Source organism: Saccoglossus kowalevskii, chromosome 7 (genome assembly GCF_978046115.1).
Source record: "Saccoglossus kowalevskii chromosome 7, keSacKowa6.1, whole genome shotgun sequence".
Lineage (NCBI taxonomy): Eukaryota > Metazoa > Hemichordata > Enteropneusta > Harrimaniidae > Saccoglossus > Saccoglossus kowalevskii.
The window spans coordinates 32,570,250-32,590,397 of NC_140647.1; the positions used below are offsets into that span (position 1 = coordinate 32,570,250).

Genomic DNA, 20,148 nt, shown 5'->3' on the forward strand with positions numbered 1-20,148 from the left:
CAAATTTCTAATAGTGACATCCGGGTGTTTTGCATTCCCCTGAAGCTTTTGTAGATGCCATGTGATTGTACTGCTGGTATATTGGCCACGTCACGCGCAATACGAATACTTCTATTTTGATATGTACGTTCGCGCTTACGATCAGCACTGAACTGTACGGTGACTGTCGCGACCGCGTGTGACGTCATTGTAAGAACGCACTTCGAACTCGCGCGGTCGCGACGATTCATGGGCCTTTAAAGCGGGAGAGTCGTCACTTGCGCATACGTCAGATGGCCATAGCGTGTCATTGTTTACGAACAAGCGTCTACCCATGAGCCTTGCGTTTTTGGCATGTGTTGTTATTCGGCGTCGCTTGGGACTCAATTCTCGCGCGTGCGCAGGTGACGACCCCCTCGCTTTAAAATGCCACAGTTGCGTTCGTATTTCGATTAAGTGAACAATATTTTCTTACACGCATTGTGCACATCGTATAAGCCCATATAAAACACCACGTAACGCGACAACTGTGGTGCGAGACAAGGCGTTGTATATTACAAAGCACCGTGTATGAACGCTCTAAAAATTTCGCTGTTTGTTTCTAAGGCACAATATATCGCTATTAAAAGCTTATCCGAAATAATCACTACGGCAAGGCACACCTAGGTACGAATTAACCTCTTAATATTAATTACAAAACTTCGAAATGGTACAAGGATTAAAATGGCAACAAAAAGCCAGACGCAATTATTCACGAGTCCAGTGATCTGTTAAAATCGAAAATAATAAATGTTTATGGATTCGTGTACATACCCGTTCGATTAATGTCACGTTCGAAGAACATGTATGACACCGTAATATGTATTCATCATAATAAACAGAATCTTAACCGAGTCTTCATAAATCATCTGAATACATTCAGTATTGCCCCTTGCTGACTTTGTGCGTTAGAATCCAATCAGATTACACAATGGCGAGGCGATTATTCTTTAAAGCATCACGATAATCGTCATGCATGCCATATAGTCTGTTATTTGTCAGGGTTTTATGGGTATTTGACGAGTCCCATAGAGAGTATTTCTAAAACAATCATAGAATACAATCTCTTATCAATGGGCCATTTGTCGCGCGATATTCCTCTCGATTACGTCAGCAATGTAGTTGGCACGTGCAAAGCTTGTTCCCGGCGATCACCTAGTATTTACATACATTCACACTAAACGACTAGGCATATTTTAGGAATTCGACATACGTTAAATCGCACACTTTCCTGCAAATTAGTGCTATGATAACAAGTCAGTGTTAAGACACTTGTAGTTGTGAGCGAAGATAAACAAAATGGCGGACTTGAAAACGTACTCAAACAACACACACGACACATATCAGTCACGATAGTATATCATTGGTATCTATCATGTGTCAATCGAGCATGGATTCATAACATCATATCACTATTAACAGTTATAACCGAACTGTGAAGATTAAGAAGTACGAACTTTGTTACTGGTAAATTGATTCATAATCTGAAAAGATCAAAATGTATGAATCGATTCGAACACGCCTAATAATACTACAGAAAAAGCGAAGATTTCGACAACAAGGGCGTTCTTTTATATGGGAGTTATTGAACACAAACATCGAACAAGACTACAACCGATACAATAAACAGATTAATCAAAACATGCCGCTTTGTACTGGTAGTCGCTTTCAAGCGTGTTTTCAGGAGAGAAAAAAAAATAGCCTTAGGAAACGCACGATTGTTGGAGAAACCGATGTAACTTTATAATGTTACAGGCCTACTATCGATAACGTTGGTGATAGGTGGTACGTGCGTGATATTCATAGTATCTATGTGGGCTCTCGGTGAGGCCGTCTCATAAAATAGCCTTCATAGTGGCTGTTCAACAATCTAAAATATGTTCTACTGATGAAAGAGGTTTAATACTTACAGCAATGTTAGTCTGCAATTTGATATTCCGCTCCCATATATGTTATTAATCCTTGCCGAGGAGTCACTCTTCAAAATAAAGTAGTTTAGTACACTGTAATATTGCCCCTCACTGTGTACATATACTGCAATACTCATCGGAACATCGTTATTTAATGTCACATTGCGACCCGAAGAGTCCAACCTTTGAACCAGGTCTACCTTGAAGCAAGTTCTACTGAGCGACGCGAAAGCATGTACGCAAAGAGGTAATCAAGACAGGAACGACTTATCGCAAACTGTATACAGTAACTATTCGCGTGCAATGTTCATCGTCGTAGATTGGTGCGAACAGCATGGTGTGAGCCCAATCGCTTCATTGTACATTTCTTAATGGGTAATCAGCACTCGTAAGATATGGAAACCACAACACTGTGCAATTGACCATCAAATGGAAAATCAATTTTCTCAATGATCATGAGGTTGGTATGCAGTCATTACAGTTGACCTTGTCTTCACGTGGATCCATCCACTCGCGTTGAAGCTTAAAATCAGGACACCTGACTCGTGTGAGAGCAATACCCAGTCGTGCTAATACGTATAGTAAATACAGCGGGGTATTGCGTCGGCGTCACGATGAGAGTCACTAACACGTGTTCAGCGGATGGTGACGTCAATCCTCCGTCAAATACAATTCAGAATTATAATTCGAGGCTTCTATAATAAGCGAATTTAAGGTAGAAAAGACAAACTAGAGACCGTTGCTATGGAAACACTGACATTGCATCTCCTTGTGCGGTATTAGAAGCGTTTCAATCCCCCTGGGTGTTGCTGAAAAGAAACTATGACACCCGATGAAAAAATACTAGGAAATCTTAACAAATCATTAAAAAATAATGAACGGAGTTCAGAATACAGCGAGTACAATTAATGCTTTTGATTAACTTTGAAACGGTATGCGAAGTACAAAAGGTGCCATATAGGTGCAAGGAATTGATTCGTACAGGCGAAATATACGTACGTTCTATTCCATGTATTCGTTTCTGTTTAGGGGGCTTTAACCCTTATCTGGTTAAACCAATATAAAAGGACATGCAACTGCAAGGATAAGGGTTAATTAAAGGGTCGCGACATCGACATAAAACTACAATGTATGTGCATATAACTTTAGTCAATTGAGATCGTTTTGATTTGACGATAGGCCGGGGTTCCTTTAATAACTGAACTTAGTGGTAACCTCGACATATTGATGCAACGAATATACACCCCCAGCTCTTCGAATACATGTACAAATCTATTCTAAAGCGTACTGTAATATTACATGTATATCAATGAAATGACTGCCGCCATAATATCACGTAGAAAGGTTATCTCAAACAACCATCGTAGTGTATGGTGTCTAGAGAAATATCGTGCGAAATGTAAGAATTGACAGTAATCAATGTATTTCGTGTTACTCGTACTAGGGATAGCTGACATTTATGAGCAATATGATATCACGTAATATTATTACACTGTGTGCGCTACAAAAATAACATGCTTAATCTGGTATTTAAGGTAGAGATGCAGTTTACCTGACATGTATTTTAATTAGTTAATTAGGAAACCAAGATGACCTCCCTTGTCCACAAAACTATATATTTTCGGAAAGCTTATTGTATGAATTTTAAAATTTTGTTAGTATTTTTTTCTTATAGAAACTGTAGTTTGAAATATGCACAAAAATGTGCTTTTTTGGTCAAAAGTGATTTAAAAAAAAATTAGCTTCTAAACAATGCTTCTGTTTCCTGTCAAAATTGGTTTATGGGTACATCAGTTTACTATGAAGAAAGTGCCGTCTTGAAAACTGTCTACCAGTTGTCAATTTTGCAGGGCAGCAGCTCAAATTTCACTACTTCAAGTTTATGCATAAATTAACACCCAGGCTAGTTGTCTGTACAATTGTTGTAACACTATTCAACCAACAACAATGCCCCGACGGCGTTTTGAAGATAAACACATTGTCAATCATTTGTGAAAATTTCAAAACAAAAAGTCAAAGCGTCTAAGAGCTATTTTTTTAAAGTTCTGGGATGTGCACTAAAAAGAAGCTGAGATAATTGCTAATTTGCATAACAATTCACTCAATAAGAAATTTGCTAATGCTCATAATTAAAATGGCTGTAACAGTTCCAAATTTAAATGTATTATCGTTTTGTAAAAAGTTGAATATAGTGCATAATATGGAGATCCCGTCATTTCTTTTTTTACCATGTTTCTTTTTTATTATTTATGTACAGCCTTGCTAAATCTTGCTAAGCACTCAATCTTATAACACTTTCTTCTATGCTATCGATAAAGAGCCATTGCTCGAAACGTCTAGCTATTTTTAATAGTTATTTAGGACTACGATTACCAAATATTATCTTCTATATATCAAAAGAGAGAATGTTTGCACCTGTTATCTATATTTTAAAATCGTTTTTTGAGTATGTTCCACTATTCACAATTCTACACAATTTTAACAGTCTATAGCCAAGACTGTTTGGATAATAAAAAGCAAAAAAAAAAAAATCACTCCCAAGTGCCCACAAACCTGCATCTCTACCTTAACGCACAGTTTATATGAACTCGAGCAAAATAGAGTGACACGTCTCAATTATATCGAACAGTTACTTCAGTTTGACGAACAGCCAGTAAGCGAAACTTTCGCAGGCCAATTTATGCGAAGAGCAACAAGTACTTCTTAGCTTCTATATTTATTTCAGTGGGAGGGGGGCGTTGCTTTACAACAAAGGAGCACCCACGTGTGATACTACCCTACTGTGCACCAACACCACCACTACCACCACCACCACTAGAGCAACCAGAGAATACTATCTTGAATATTAATCCCAACATTTACGTGACTACAGTCCGTTCTCGCGCCATTAGTATGTGTGTATGGGGGAGGGGGCATCATTAATTTCTACACATATAACGTTTTAATAGTTTTTCACATTTTCTCAGAAGCTTTTATTAATAAAATAATATTAACAAAAATATATAATTAAATATTTCATTTCCAATATCTTGCGAAACTTCGCTCGATTCGTCAGAATCTCGAAATCCCTCAACGTAATTTGTTAAAGGTATGTACTCGGGCATCTAAGACTCCTTTGAAATTACCCTGGTGGGCCCCGTGCAAGGGTATAGCAGTGGTTTCTTCGAAAGAAACCGCCTCTGGGATTATTTGATGTATGATATTTTTTAATGAAAAGCCAGCCCCGATGGTGTTGTGTTCGTTAAATAAATAGAGAGTTCCTCAATTCTAGAAGACGCTAGACACTATCCATACACACAAACCGGACCCGACATTTTTTCAATGATTTTGCATTAGCCCTGAAACCGTACACTCAAAATTTATTAATTTACAAGTTGAACAAATCGGTGTTACGTAGGGGTGTACGAGGCGCAGGGTATAGCCCATGTTACCACGTTCGGCAACCTCAATGATAGCTTCGATTGCTACAGAATAAACTCAATATCCCGTTATTTTCTCACCTACTCGTTTTTGTACTTCCACTTGATGTATCCGTCGAGAAGAAAACTTTTTTGTGTGGATATTTGTGACATTCATCCGGTAGTTAAAATTCGTTTCTGAGTTTTACTCTTCAAAAAACGTAATTTCTGATGGAAAAATGTTTACCTACAATCTATTTTAACAATGAAATATATTTCATGAATCATAAATATTGTGTAAAGACTAATTTAATTTTGCATTTTGGAAAGGAGGAGGCCTCTGAAAGTATCGATGTTACATCCACACGACCTTTCCCGGGAGTATTCAATTTAACCGTTAATACGTCATAAACAGCAACAAGTTATTTACACCAAAATTATGTCATTGTACTGTTCATTGTGCTCGTAAAAACAACGACAGGACAACGGTGTCGCCGTACTGTTATCGTACTCGTAAAAACAACGACAGGACATAATGTACTCAGCCTTCCATCTACTGAGTGCATCTCATCCAATATATGAATAAACCACATCATGCAGTGGGATGCACCTATCAGTATTTTTTACCGAGCTGTTTTTTCAACTGTGTCAAATTCCCCCTAGAGAGTGTGATGCATTGCCAAATGAAAAAAAAACTCAACATACTAATTCCTTTCCAATGCTTGAATTATCGACAGCTGGCAACATTTCATATGCTGGGAAGTATTGTTTGTGATTAATTCCCACTTTTGCCCCCACCCTGGTGGAAAAATACTGTTTGGGAACACGACGTCTACTGAATTCAAATTCTGTTAACATTGTGCATCACAAAATCGAACATAATCACGTTTTGCCATTCTACAGATTAACATAAAGCAGTCACCAGAGGGCGTGTTGTCATGTTAAACATCCCGCGTTATGAGTGAAATCGAAAGTCAAAAACAGGACAAACAAAGGTCATATCGTTGTAGTGGCGTCAAACATCGCGTGGGATTCGACAAACGCGAAAATATTCTGTGGGTATTTCCATGCTTAATAATGTGCTGCAGTGAACGGGAATCATCTATTAGGTCTTTATTATACAGTCAATGACGCTGTACATATGAATAATTACTATTATATATTTCAACAGTATATTTCCTTTTTGCGATAATTTATTGTGGGAGAATATTGTTGATTTGTGGTGAAGATGGAATTTAACGAGAAATTTATCACACATTGCGGGCACATTAGCGAATCAGCTGTTTGACATAAGTGAACTGGCCCTTTAATTCTTGTAATGACGTATTTTGTTTTCAAAGAGCAAACACACTAATTCATGCTGAAAGCAAATATTTATATTATAGAGACTCGCGAGTCTTTTGAAAGTCGTTATATAAAACATTTTTGGGCTGAATTTTAAATAATATAGAATAATAGAATCTAGTAAATATAAAGTAATATATTCGCCGTACCCCGTGGCCGCCCATACCTTCAATTCTGTATTTCATTTTTTTGCCCGTGAATCGCGAAATCGTTGGTGGAAGCAAAATATTTAAATACTGAATGTCAACCTATTTTAGCTTACGTTAATAAACCATACTATCATATAATAAGTACCGTTTACGTAACAAGTTGTCGGAGTGGCGTTTAGTACGACATTGTTTAACTGGAAACAATTTCTATGACAACAAAGTAAGCTGCAAGTCAACCGTCGGCTGCGCTGTGCCAATTACAAATTTGAGTACTTTCCACTATTTTAACTGATATGAAGTAAAAATAATACAATTGACAACCTATACGTCTGACGTCGACTGCGTATTAAAAAAAAACTGGCATATCAGTGAGAAAATGTATTACAGTAATATGTGGTATATATCAATCAAGCTTGTCACGCTAATGACAAGTATTACGTTTGAACTTCATCATTTGTCTTCATATCTGTGAAAATAATTTTCTAATTTGCATATAGTTAAAATGATTAGCATTTCTTTATGTAATTTAACAGTGCTTTCAAAAAAGACGCGTATTTTATTTCGTCATTATTCAATTTGTTATCAAGATATGTTATCACTGTATCATGTGGTATCACCAGAATGTGGTCCAAATAGAAAATTTCTTGACTTTTTATTCTTAATTTTGTCTTGACAAATAATGATTTGTAAATTGTTTGAGTGTCTTATTTTGTAATTTAACATTTTTTTAAATTCATTTCTGTAAAATTTCTTTTTAGATGCAGAAATTATTTATTTTGCATCATATATGTTAAACATATCTTTAACTCAAAAGAAAGAAAAACTGTCATGAAAAAATAAAAGCGCAATTTAAATTGTTAATACCAATATAAATTAATACCTACACACAACCATTGAATACGTGTCTGTGCGATACACCGCTCATTCAAAATCTTGTCCATTGGCGATGTTTCAGTAAATGAGCGATCTTTCGATTGCAAAAAAAAAACATTGTCAATTTATGAGTCACAAAAATATTTAGTGCATATCAGTGCAGATGTGTCGTATTCTTATTGATGAGTCATTCTTAGAACAATTTTATAATGCATATAACAGTTTTATATAATTTCTATAGTAATTGTATGTAATGTCTATAGCAGTTTTATAGAATGTCTATAGCAGTTTTATAGAACTGTGTTTTTGTTTTTTTTACAGGATGATCTCAAGCAAGGGTAAACAGGAGATACCTGGCCTGGGTGGCTGCATCTCAGTAACTGGTATAAAACCTGATAGAAAATCTACCATTGACTATTACACACCCATTAACCAGCCCATCACCCAGTATGACAGTGCAAGAGCTACTACTGAGATCAGAGGAGGCTACACGAGAAGTGGGTCAGAAGTACATCATCAATACCTTTGATCTCGGTGTCTGTATGAAGGCACTTCCACTGATGTGGAAATATTCTGACAAGTTCAAGGACCATGTTATCCTCCTTGGACCATTCACACATCCATTAATTACATTGGTATGATCACCAACCACAAGTGCAGAGGTTCAGTGTATGCTGAAGTTCTGTTGAGGCACAATTTGTGACCAGTGGCTGTCTGAAAAGCGTCTTCACTGGAAAGGCATATGCCAAGGCCTTGTTCTGCCTAAAGACTGTTTGTGAGTCAATAGAGAGGTTGCTGCTTGAGGTTTTCATTGAAGAGATGCACATCCAGCTTTCTCCTGCAGCTCTCTTCAACACTATCAAGCCCTGCACAAGCCAGAATCTCAGACTTGTTTTACAGGCTGCCTCAACACTTGGCATAATCCAGCAGTACCTAGATTACGAGGACAAAGTTCGTAAAGGGCACCTTGGGAAAACTGCAGTGTTCTGGCTGTCGGTCATGGACCATCAACGGCTAGTCTTCATGCTCATAAATGCCGTGAAGACAAACAATAGGACGTTCTTCCATGTGTGCAATGGGAAGATGGCCAACCTGTTCTTCGCATATGACGGACATAACTACTCCAGGTATTTAATGATTTTGTTTGATAACATGATTCTGAAAAAAAATGTAACAATAGTTTACATGCACTACATTTTATCCACAGGTACCTGTCATGGTTTGAGGCTTTCATGACCAACTTGGAGCCCAGTCACCCTAATGCCATCGAGCTCATTGACAGTGGAGCCATTACTGTTGCTAGGCCTCTCATCCCTGGGTCACTTTTTTTTCGAGTTATTATTTGTTAATTGGAATAATAAATATTTAGAGCAATAAGCAAACTTCTTTTTTCATTTTTCATGACGACGCAGTGGTTAATAATACCTGTTTTTTTTTAACAATTTGCCTTGACCTTCGCCTAAATGATGTGACCTTGACCTCCAATTGCTTTGGAGATCCTGTCATTCTATTCAGCATCCCAGAAAACCATAATACTGATACCAATATCCTCAAAATCAGCCTTGTAGTAACTGAGATATGATACCCAGTGTTTTAATGAGTGCGGGTGGCAGTCATCTTGGAAATATGCTAATTAGGACACCATGGGACATTTTTTTTCACTGGTAACATCAAAATTCCTTAAGTATATATCCCTGGGGTGCTTTCAGTAATATTAGAATTTAGTTTTAGGGGGGGTGCATGGGATGCCTACATAGTTCTCGTTTAAAGCACGGTGGTCGTCGCGCAGCACGTGTTCGAATTTCATGTAAATAAACAATGTATTTTACATGCGTTGTATACGTTGCTATGAGTCCCATATCAAACAGGACGCGGCACGACCACTGCTGTCCTTAAACCTTTGCTGACGATCATAATTTTCTGTTAACTTCATACTTTGTACATACTGGCAATACTGCTATCAAGTGAATATAGTGTTGTGAATATCGTTGTATCCTAGATCATAAACCGTGCAAGGCTGGGAAATGAGTGTGAATCCAAGATATCCGCAAAATAGGGACACTTTATTCGACCTGGACCGAGCCAGTATGCAACTTGATATGATGTATCGTTTGAAGAAATCAGCAGATTTATATGGCAGTCACATTACCAAAGTATACACTAAGATAGACAGTATGATGTCCACAAAAGCCGCATACCTTGAAGTAAGCAAGGGAAGATATGCTCTTGAGAAAATATTAAACTCGTATAAGAAAATTTGTCATGAGTACATGCAGTGCCTACCTCCAATAGCAAGAGGTGTTGTCGAAAGTGAGTACAAGATTTAGCTTGAAAGAAAGAATTACTTTGATCAGAGCCGCCGAGAATGGGCATTCCAAGCAATGGAGTCTCCTGGCTCAAAGGAAGAAATAGATGACCAAATGGAAGACGCATTGGAACATGGATTTCTGCACCTTTATGGAGAGATCAGCAATTGCAAATACAGGGTTTTGTAAATTGGTAGAATCTGAGCCAGATGGAGAAAGACTCAAATGCCAGACCAAGACAAAAGCCAAATAAAGCTACTACATTGGCTACACATGTAGCTGATACTCTCATATATCGTCCTTCCAAATTTACCTCCAATGATGCTGATACTGATGATACTTCCATGATCGAAGCCAATGGCAAGAGAGGATGTCTGTTTTGCAGTGGGAACCATACATTTCAACATTGCCGGAAATTACTTTCAAACCGTTCCAAGAGAGAAAGGATTGCAGGGAACGCAGGCTCTGTGACTGCTGCCTAGAAGCAAGACCTCCTCACTTGGATAGGAATTGTAGAAGTGGATGTTTTTGCCCTATCAACATCTTTTGCTTCATCCTGCAACATCAAACTCAGCAAAGGATATATCTGATCGTCAGCATAAGTAATCTGAAAGCTCCTGCCACAGCTAAAAATGAGAGGCATGTTAATGTCATTGGAAGCAAGGCGCAATGTAGTGCCACACAAACAAATCAACTTGATAAGGTCTGGAAAATGGACAGATTACTGATAGCAGACGACAGTATTCTGACCAAGTTGGATTTAAAGCGACGATGTCAGCATCCTTTATTCTATGTTTTTTATATATTACCTCAACCCTACAAATAGAAGTGTGCATGGAACCTTGGGAAGTAATGGTGTGTATTGCCGTGGGAGAACTGTCATAAAGATGATTGGCAGGTCATACTTGTGTACAACTCTGGAAGGACAATTGCAATCCATCTGCGTGTGATTTACATAACAAAAGATGTTTACGGTCTACTGACTTGCCTACTGCTAGCAAGACCACATTCTGATTGGCTCATGTGGAAACCCAGGTGGTGTACCTGAATTGTGCCTATTATGCCTAATTATGCCTTTATGCATATAAATAGGCTAGACTGAGGACAGTTGTGGTCCACCATTTCAACTGTGTGTTTCTGCTGTGATATTGTTAGACAAGTGATACAGGCTTCAATTATCATCAAGACTTGTATGAATTGCTATGCGATCTCCTACTATCAGCGGCGCCCCTAGCATTTCTCTGCAAGCAAGTCTCCTGTATTTCTTAAATGTTGTGTTGAAGAAGCCATTGACTGTCATCAATTTCCACATCCTGGCACCAAGGAAATCCCTCATTTTAGTGAATTTATTCATTGTGTGAGGTCTGTGGGTGCCCCTCTCAATAGCAATAAGCAGGCATTACACTGTGACCGATGGTCTCACCTGAATGATATAGAATTACCAGAGATAGAAGTTAAAGACGTCACTCTCCTTATTGGGAACGATGTCCCAGAAGCAAATTGGGTTCTTGAGGAGCGCCGTGGTAAAAGGAAGCAACCTTATGATCGAACTTTATTGGACCAATGGGCAGAAAGAAGTGTAGAGGTACCAGCATAAATTTTATTAATGTGTCTGGAACCTATAATTTCTCAGTTCCATCGCATGTACAATGCGGATTCGGAGTATTTGTTTGATACCAGGGCATGCATGTTGCTGGAAGATCCAACAACAAATAGTTTGCACTAAAGAGGTTGAAGCTACTGAAGAGGAGTCTATTGAAAGATCCTGAACTTATGGAGAAATATGAAGGCACATTGAATGATAACATCTCCCAGGGTCATGCAAAAAGAATGTTCGATGTCAGCAAAGAAGTATGGTTCTACTTGGTATTTACTTCATCTAGGAATTCATCCGAATTAACCAGGGAAGGTGAGAGTTGTTTGACTGCACTGCCAAATACTAAGGCACATCTCTAAATGACCAGCTTCAGCAAAATCCTGATCTTAATAATTCCCTTGTGGGAGTACTTCTTCAATTTTGAAAGGAGCCAGTTGCCATTGTTGCTGATATTGAGCGAATGCATCCATGCATACATCGTCCCAAGCTGTGCAGCATATGCTTTGAAGAGAACTGCAGATGACAACAGAAGTAATTGTGACAATTGTATTGTGAATACTATATACATAAACTTCTGCGTAGGTGATTTTCTGAAGTCTAATAAAATGGCTATCAAAATGTTGGGAAATCTTACCATTGATTCCAGAGGCTTCCTCAGTGATGAATCTAGATATGGAGAACTTGCCAATTGACAGAGCACTTGGCATTCAATGGGATGTGGAAAAGTATGCCTTTAACTTTGGAATTGGTGACAGACTGAACGAAGAGACTCACAGGGAGATGTTATTTATTGTTGCTTCAGTCTATGATCCACTTGGATTCACTGTCCCCTTTTGTTTTACCGACAAAACGTATCTTACAAAAAATATATCGTGTTGGGTATGAATGGGATGAAAAATTCCCAGAGGATCAACTGTCGAGTTGGAGAGAATGTTGGAAGACACTACCCACTTTGATGACAATAGCTATACCTAGATGTTACAAGCCAACAGGTTTCAGTCAAATGCAATGGAACTCCACAATTTCTCTTATGCCTCTTTAGGAGGTTATGGGGTTGCATCGTACCTATGGCTGATAGATACAAATGGTACAATTCATTGCTGTTTGCTGATGGGCCACTCCTCTCAAGGTAAGAACAATGCCAAGGCTTGAATTAATGGCAACTACAGTTGTAAATTAAGATGCATGTATGTACGTAACTCATACTTGCACACTTTCCATTCATCTCTGATTGTGTTGGTATTTATTATGCTGGGGTGCACATTTCCGTCTGAATCTACTGCATCATTCCCAATTAATGTTGTGAGCTCATCAGCAATTTAAGGTCAGCAGGCAAATTCAAGATGGATTCAACAATTGTCATCAATTATATTCGCAACATGGCTATGATAATTCAAACCTTTGGCTCTAACATCTACATATTATTCATGACGATTCATCTCCATCACAATGGAACCACGTCACTTCAGAGTTCAATCCAGCAGACTATGCATAACGAGGAAATTTTTTTTAATGAGGCAGTAATAACATAGTTACATGGCCCAGCATTCCTACTGTTCTACCAGAAATTGATTGCAATGACAAAGTCCAAGTGACTATCACCACCCAGAGCAATACAATGGGTACAGATATGTGGAGCTGTTTGCTTCATAAATACTCCTCTGGATGTAAATTACGAGTGAGTGTAGCATGGCTCATCCGGTTTAAGTTGTACTTAAGAAGATCTACTTTATTGAAAATAAGCCTATTAACAGTTCATGAACTTTGAGTTGCTAACATTGGTATTTGCAGAATTGTCTGACAAAGCTCATTTCCCAAAGAGTTTGCTTGGCCGCTAAACATTCTGAGTGAAGATTCTAAGCTAAAGATGCTGAAGGTTATGTAAGCCCACTACGAAAGATAAATCCTAAATTTGAAAATGGAATTCTACACATCGATGGATGACCAGTGAACACATCCATCAGTCAGCAAGCTAGATATCCAATTATATATTCTCACAATCATCATGTCACGAAACTGATCATTCAAAATGACCATGAACAACAACTACATGTTGGTCCAAACCAAGTGTTATCAGATATACGACAGTTGTTCTGGATTGTTCATGGACTAGCCATGGTAAAGCGTGTGGTTGGGAGGTGCATTAAGTGACGTAGATGGAGTGCACAACTATCCTAGTTAGCACACACAGTTATTACTCGCTCTGTAATACATTTTTAACATATCTTACTTGTACTTATAGGCCGGTGGCCTCTGTACCTTGAATATATATATTAATTGTTGTTGTGGTAGAGTTTTTATATTTCCCTGTCAAATGCATTTATTGGTCCACTAAAAATCTAAATGATGTTCCCTGTAACTTAGACTCTTATTGATCAAGGCATTTTTAAAATCATGGGTGTTAACTCCCCTCAAGTTATGACCCGTTTTTCCCCATAAAATAATGGTTGCATCTAATATTAAAATAAAGATGGCGGACTATATGGCGATATGGCATTGACCATTTCTTTGAATAATGTTAATTTCAAGAATTTGCAGTATCATATCCTGGTATCGTTGAACTATAGCGATGACCGTGACGCACGTACGCTAATAGCGCGGTAGTCGTCGCGCTGCGCATGTGCGACATTTGTGTTGATAAACATTGGTTTTCCAACAATCCAATACGTTCTTCAAATGGAAATCACAAGTATGAGGTTTGACCTGGGCGCGACTTGCACTGATTATCGACGGTGACTCCTTTGATACCTTGAAAATTGCCTAATTTAAGCTTGGAAACGTCTCAGTTCGTACTTGTTGATCTGCGCAACAGTCAAAGTCGCCATCTTTGTTTATATGAGACCCATATATCTCGCACATGCGCAGCGCGACGACTACCGCACTTTAAGGTGTTGTCATGCTTGCTACGGTCAATAATAAATAACATATTTACTGCACAGCTTTCACACTTTCACTCTCAAAAATGCTGCTACTGGTACGTAACAATAGTAAAGATAATAAATTTGAGACGATGCAATGTTTCGTGATATATCCTTTCTATTGTAAAACAAGATTTGAAAGACATCAAAAAGTCAAGTTGAGTTAATCGGATGCTAGTACGTGAATTCACGTCTGATATTGAATAATCACTTGACACGTTGGTGAGATCTTAAGCCCAGTTGCATAGTTGTATTTTTCTATAGATTTTAATTTTGCATATGGCTTCAAGATCGTTTATTTTTGATGATTGGACGTAGAAACGTTTGAAATGACGATCGATACTTTGAACGCAGGTGTCAGCTAATATTTTACCGATGAAATAATGTTAACATTGATTTTAACATTGATATTTAAAAAGAAAATAATATTTCAGATACATTCTATTTTTTTTCAAAGCCTTTCCTTACACCAACTTATTACTGTTCCAATACGAGTTACCAAAACCAGCAGTACAATTAATTATCAATGCACAGTTCCTGTGTCGGTGTTCTTACTAATGTATCAGATCACCTCCAAACTGGTGGCGTTTTTGAGAATGTTCTCTCTATTAAAATGTCACACTCGCAACTTATTTATTATAGGAATTTTAAGAATCGTCAGTCAACTAATTTGAAACAAGACCTTTCAAATGTATCGTGGGATGATATATAAGACTCTACCGATGTCAACAAGACTTGTGAAATATTTTACCGTAAATTTAACGAAGTGTGTAAAAAGCATGTACCTCTAATAACTAAAAAAGTGAAAATCACTAATACCAAAATAGGCAAGCCATAAGAAGATCAATTAGGGGAAAACAAAAATTATTTACCAAGATTTTGAAAAGTAACTATGGTGCAACGGAACTTACAAATTATAAAAGATACAGGAATGTACTTACTTACTTATTGAGAAAAGCCGAGAAAAACTATAACATCTCCCAGTTCACTAAATACCATGGTGATTCAGGTAAAACGTGGAGATAATTAATGACCTTGTTGGCAATGGCAATACGAATCACACAACCTTACCAAGCGAATTAAAGATTGACACGGGGAAAACATTACTTAACCAAAGGGATATTATCAAAGCCTTTAATAATTATTTTGTACATATTGGCCCGAACCTTGCATCAAGATCTCTTTACCCCTATAATCGAAAGCCTTTTAGATCGCTATGTTATTCATGATCACTATACAAACCAGTGTGATTGGTGATGAGAGATGTGGCTTTAGTTATTAATAAATTAATCAGTGCAATTAATTCAAAATCTAGCTCCTACTATCCAGACCGTATAATTAAAAACTTATTGATATCGACGACGAACTTATCAATATTATTATATTTATGCTTCCAATACTGTTGCCGAATGTCGACATGTTTTTACTCGTTTACAAAATTCATATTGATCAAGATAAAATTATTATAATAATATAATCAACGATTACATCAGAGTATGTGTTATACAAGCTAGTTTCTTACCTTCTAAAATCTTTCTCGTTTTTATTTCAGGGTGTTCAGGCATTCCAATGTTGATTCAATAGCAACCTACACTCATGAGTCTGTGACAGACTTTCGAGAGGCAATTTCTGTTCACATTGAAAATGATATACTGAAAAAACCTGGCAAGCTGTACTCTTTTATGATTGACGAAGGTACTGATGTATCTGTAGAACAATACCTAAATATGTATTTGCAGTTTATGAAAAATGGCATTCCCGAAAATCATTTTTTTCACCTGCGCACGCACGAGAATTTAGTCCCAAGCGACGATAACATAACACGCTAAAACACAAACGCTTATAGGTAGACACTTTTTTGTAAACCATGACACGCTATGGCCATCTGACGCAAGCGCAGGTGACGACTCCTCCGCCTTTAGTTAATGACTGAGAATGCTAATGCTGACAACATTTATGACTGTATCGTTGACACTCTAACTGCCAAAGAATTATCCCTTCATAACATGGTTTGTTTAACTACTGATGGTGCATCAGTCATAATAGGTTCCAAGACAGGTGTTTCAACAAGAATGAAATCCAAGCATCTATATCAACACTCACTGCATTGCTCATCTACTGTCAACTCCATTTACTAATATTTACACGATTCCCCCAAACATTGCGCTCTCTTAATAACATTAAACATGTGTTACAGGAATCAAATCAATTCTACAAACCTGTGTTCGAAACACGTTAGTTGTCATTTGGCGGAGCTATGGATGCCATAGACGCTTCAACTGAGAGCCTGATAACTTGTTTGGAGTCTGACTGTGAACTATATAATAACTTCAAATCAAAGGAATTGTTGAAGAAATTTAAAACATACAAGTTTATTGGCATTACTGCATTTTTGAGGGATACATTAGCAATTGTAAAAAGACTTTCTTTGTGTTTTTAGAAATCAGATAGTGATTTTTCAAATGTACAGCCACTGCTACTCAGTACAGTTAGTGCATTGTAGGAGTTAAATGATGTTCCTGGATCTAATCTCAAAGAATTTCTTTATGAAGTGCCCACTATACAAAATGAAAATCATTAATTTCAATATCACTCATGTGATAATATTCAAGATGGTATTCCAAGCAGAAATAGGTTTGGAAAATCCAAACAAGAGTTTATTAGCCAACTAGTGTAAAATATTGAAATAAATTTCCAAATAAAGGCATTCTTCAGGCATTTGGAACCTTAGTACCAAAAGAATTTGCCTTTAACCAGCGTTGACATGTATGATTATGGATGGGGATGATGAGCTCACAACATTAATTGAGAATGATGCAGTTGTGCACCCCAGCATAATAAATACCAACACAATCAGAGATGAATGGAAAGTGTGCAAGTATGAGTTACGTACATACATGCATCTTAATTTACAGCAAATCTGGCACATAATTATAAGCAGACGTCTCCTGATTCCCATGGCTACTGTGGATTGTGAGAGAGGGGTTAGCCAAGATAATCTAATCAAAACTTAATAGGTTGAAAACTGAACATGTGGACAATTTAATGAGAGTTAATATAGAAGATCCAAAAATTGAAGAATTTAATTTTTCATAATTTTTCTTCATAGATAATGAAGAAGAATCGGCGACTTTTTTGGATAAGGTATCAATATAAGATATCTGAAGCAAGCAATGTTGCGCAACAAGGTAATATTAAGTCCCTTGTAATACATTTACAAGATAATCGGTCGTCTATAAAAGATGCCATAACCACATCTGCCGATTGTTTATCTATCTAAATCAAATTGTGTTGAAATAATGTATATTCAGTGATGTTTGGCATTTTATGTTGTACAATGCTATCTGGTATACTGTAATTTATTTTCAATGGTGACATGTGGTATTGAATGAATTCAAGTCTCCAATTGATAATTTGTTTAGTTTATCTGTCTTTCAGTGTGTGATGAATAGATTATGTTTGAGCCTGATCATATAGTGTAAATACCCCAAATCTTTCAAACATATATGAAATATTTCATTGATACCCAAGACTAAATTTTACCCCCTAAAAGCAAACATTAAGAAACTGCTGAATATACCGGTAACTTGTGCATATGAATTTTATTCTGCATTTTTTTATTCTTTGCCTTTAGGGTATAAAATTTAGTTTCTGGTATCACCTGATGGTTATGTAAAAAAGCTGAACCTTGGGAGTGCGAAACCTTCTTTCAAACTCTCTCAGTCACGAACCTCCTTTGGTTCAGATGCTATGCTACCTCAGGATGGTAAAGCTTACAATTGTTTGGCTAACTCGCTTTAATAGGCTTAACGGTAGTATTGGCCAGAAAAAAATACACATTTTTGATTACCAGTACTATACTTTGTTTCATTTCCAGTGTCCGATGCTAAGCAGGAAGACACTTGTCACTCTGGGCATGTACTTACTAGTAAATCGCAGACACCACAAACTTCTGGTGGTGTAAATCCTTTCTTATCAAGAAACAAGATGCAACTAAAGTCATGCAAGACTTGTTCCCCGGGGTTGATAATGACAAAATACACCATTCTCACAAGTGGGTGTACTGGGTTCAGTAAAGCAGAGGAGGAAAGATTGAGTACTCTACCAAGGCATTTAAATCATGAGTAGATTCTTTCCAGAAACAATAGTTACTGCATGAGAACAGGATGGTGGTGGTGTGTTTATGTTGAAGGCCAGGTTGTATTTTGTCTCATTTGCAGGAAACATTGTGGTTTCAACCCATAAAACAAGTCGGAAACTTTTTCCTGCTGACCTTCAACAACAACAAGCGTGTTGCACAAGAATACAGTGTCTGCCTCCCTTCTGAATAGAGTATCTTGTTTTCAGAATGTCAAAGTCTTGCTGAAGGTATTTCAAGTAGTATATTGCTTGGCCAAAGAATCTTAAGCAAATAAAAAAATAGAAACATTACCTACCTTGTTCGAGAAACTAGGTGTTACAGACATGAAATACTTTGCTCACCGATCTCCAGGCGATGAGATACTTTTAGTAATTGGCAATGAAGTCTTAGAATCCATAGTGGATGTTGTGAACAAGGTTGGGTGTTATAATCATATACTTCTGCATCATATCTTGACATTTATCTAGAATTTGATCCCAAAGGTCACATCTCTACTTGACTATATAACAAAAAAAAGAGATGATTTTAATGGAGGAAGTGCTCACTCTTTTCGAAACACCTGACATCTTATGTCATAGGGTCCATATGTCATTCTTTAACCGACTTGCGTCTGAGTTATGTTGTCCGTGTCTCTTTTACTTTACCCCGTTAGACATATAATTTGGATATTGGATTAGTATGATTGTTATTTCTATTCCGCTGTTTTACAATGGATGGTCGGGAATATGTATTGTGATCGAAAAGTTATATTTCAAAGCTTCTAGGAAATATTTGATACATTGTAGAGTGAATGTAATGTGATGTGAAATACGACAACATAATGAGAGCTTAACTGTACATCAATACCACTGTACTGTGCTACATTTAGATACTGTATAATGAGGCAATAAATCTGATAATCTGGGTATATGATCATCTCTAAACCACACAAAGCACTTGATTTTGATACATTCGTAAAATAACTGCTATCAATCCCGCTTTCTACAGTTATATAGACCAATCACACTGTAATGACGGTGGTGTCATATTAAAGTTTGTCTTCATCAAAAATAAGCATTTCATTTTCTCGATAAATTATTTTGTATGAGTTACTGGTGACTGTAAAATCCATCAAGAAAAATATACATTGTCTTTCAGGTAGTTGATTATCACGATATTATGTCTTCAATGTTTACAATACGCTTTTATTGTACACTTATTCAAAGATAGAAAATCTCAGATAAAAACATATATGGTTACATGAACTTGGCAAACATCGACAGAAACTATGATTCTTGGTTATTTACTATTGATTTTTATAGTATAAACAATAAGATTTTGCTAAATACTATTTATCTTTTGTGAAACGTTAAGTTATATGAAATAGTTTCCAAATTATTCTTCAAAATATATTTCACTCCGGGTAAAAATCAATGAATGTTGGTGGTATGTCACACTATCCGCATCTATTTATTGTTTTCATTGAGTGATCATGTGTTGGTTTCATCCGGATTA

The 20,148-nt window shown here is 37.0% G+C and overlaps 1 protein-coding gene across 3 annotated transcripts in view; it reads right to left on the minus strand.

Annotated features, from left to right (window-relative positions):
- Positions 1–19,061, minus strand: part of LOC144359432 (uncharacterized) — an 80,241-nt gene extending 61,180 nt beyond the window's left edge. For 2 of the 3 annotated variants that reach the window (XM_085501748.1, XM_078012599.2), the window contains exon 1: positions 1,929–2,505. The gene's annotated coding sequence lies outside the window, so the exon portion shown is untranslated. Of the gene's footprint in view, positions 1–1,928; positions 2,506–18,949 lie in introns of those variants that run through there. The other variant, XM_085501747.1, reaches the window with a different exon arrangement.
- Positions 19,062–20,148: the final 1,087 nt, after the last annotated feature.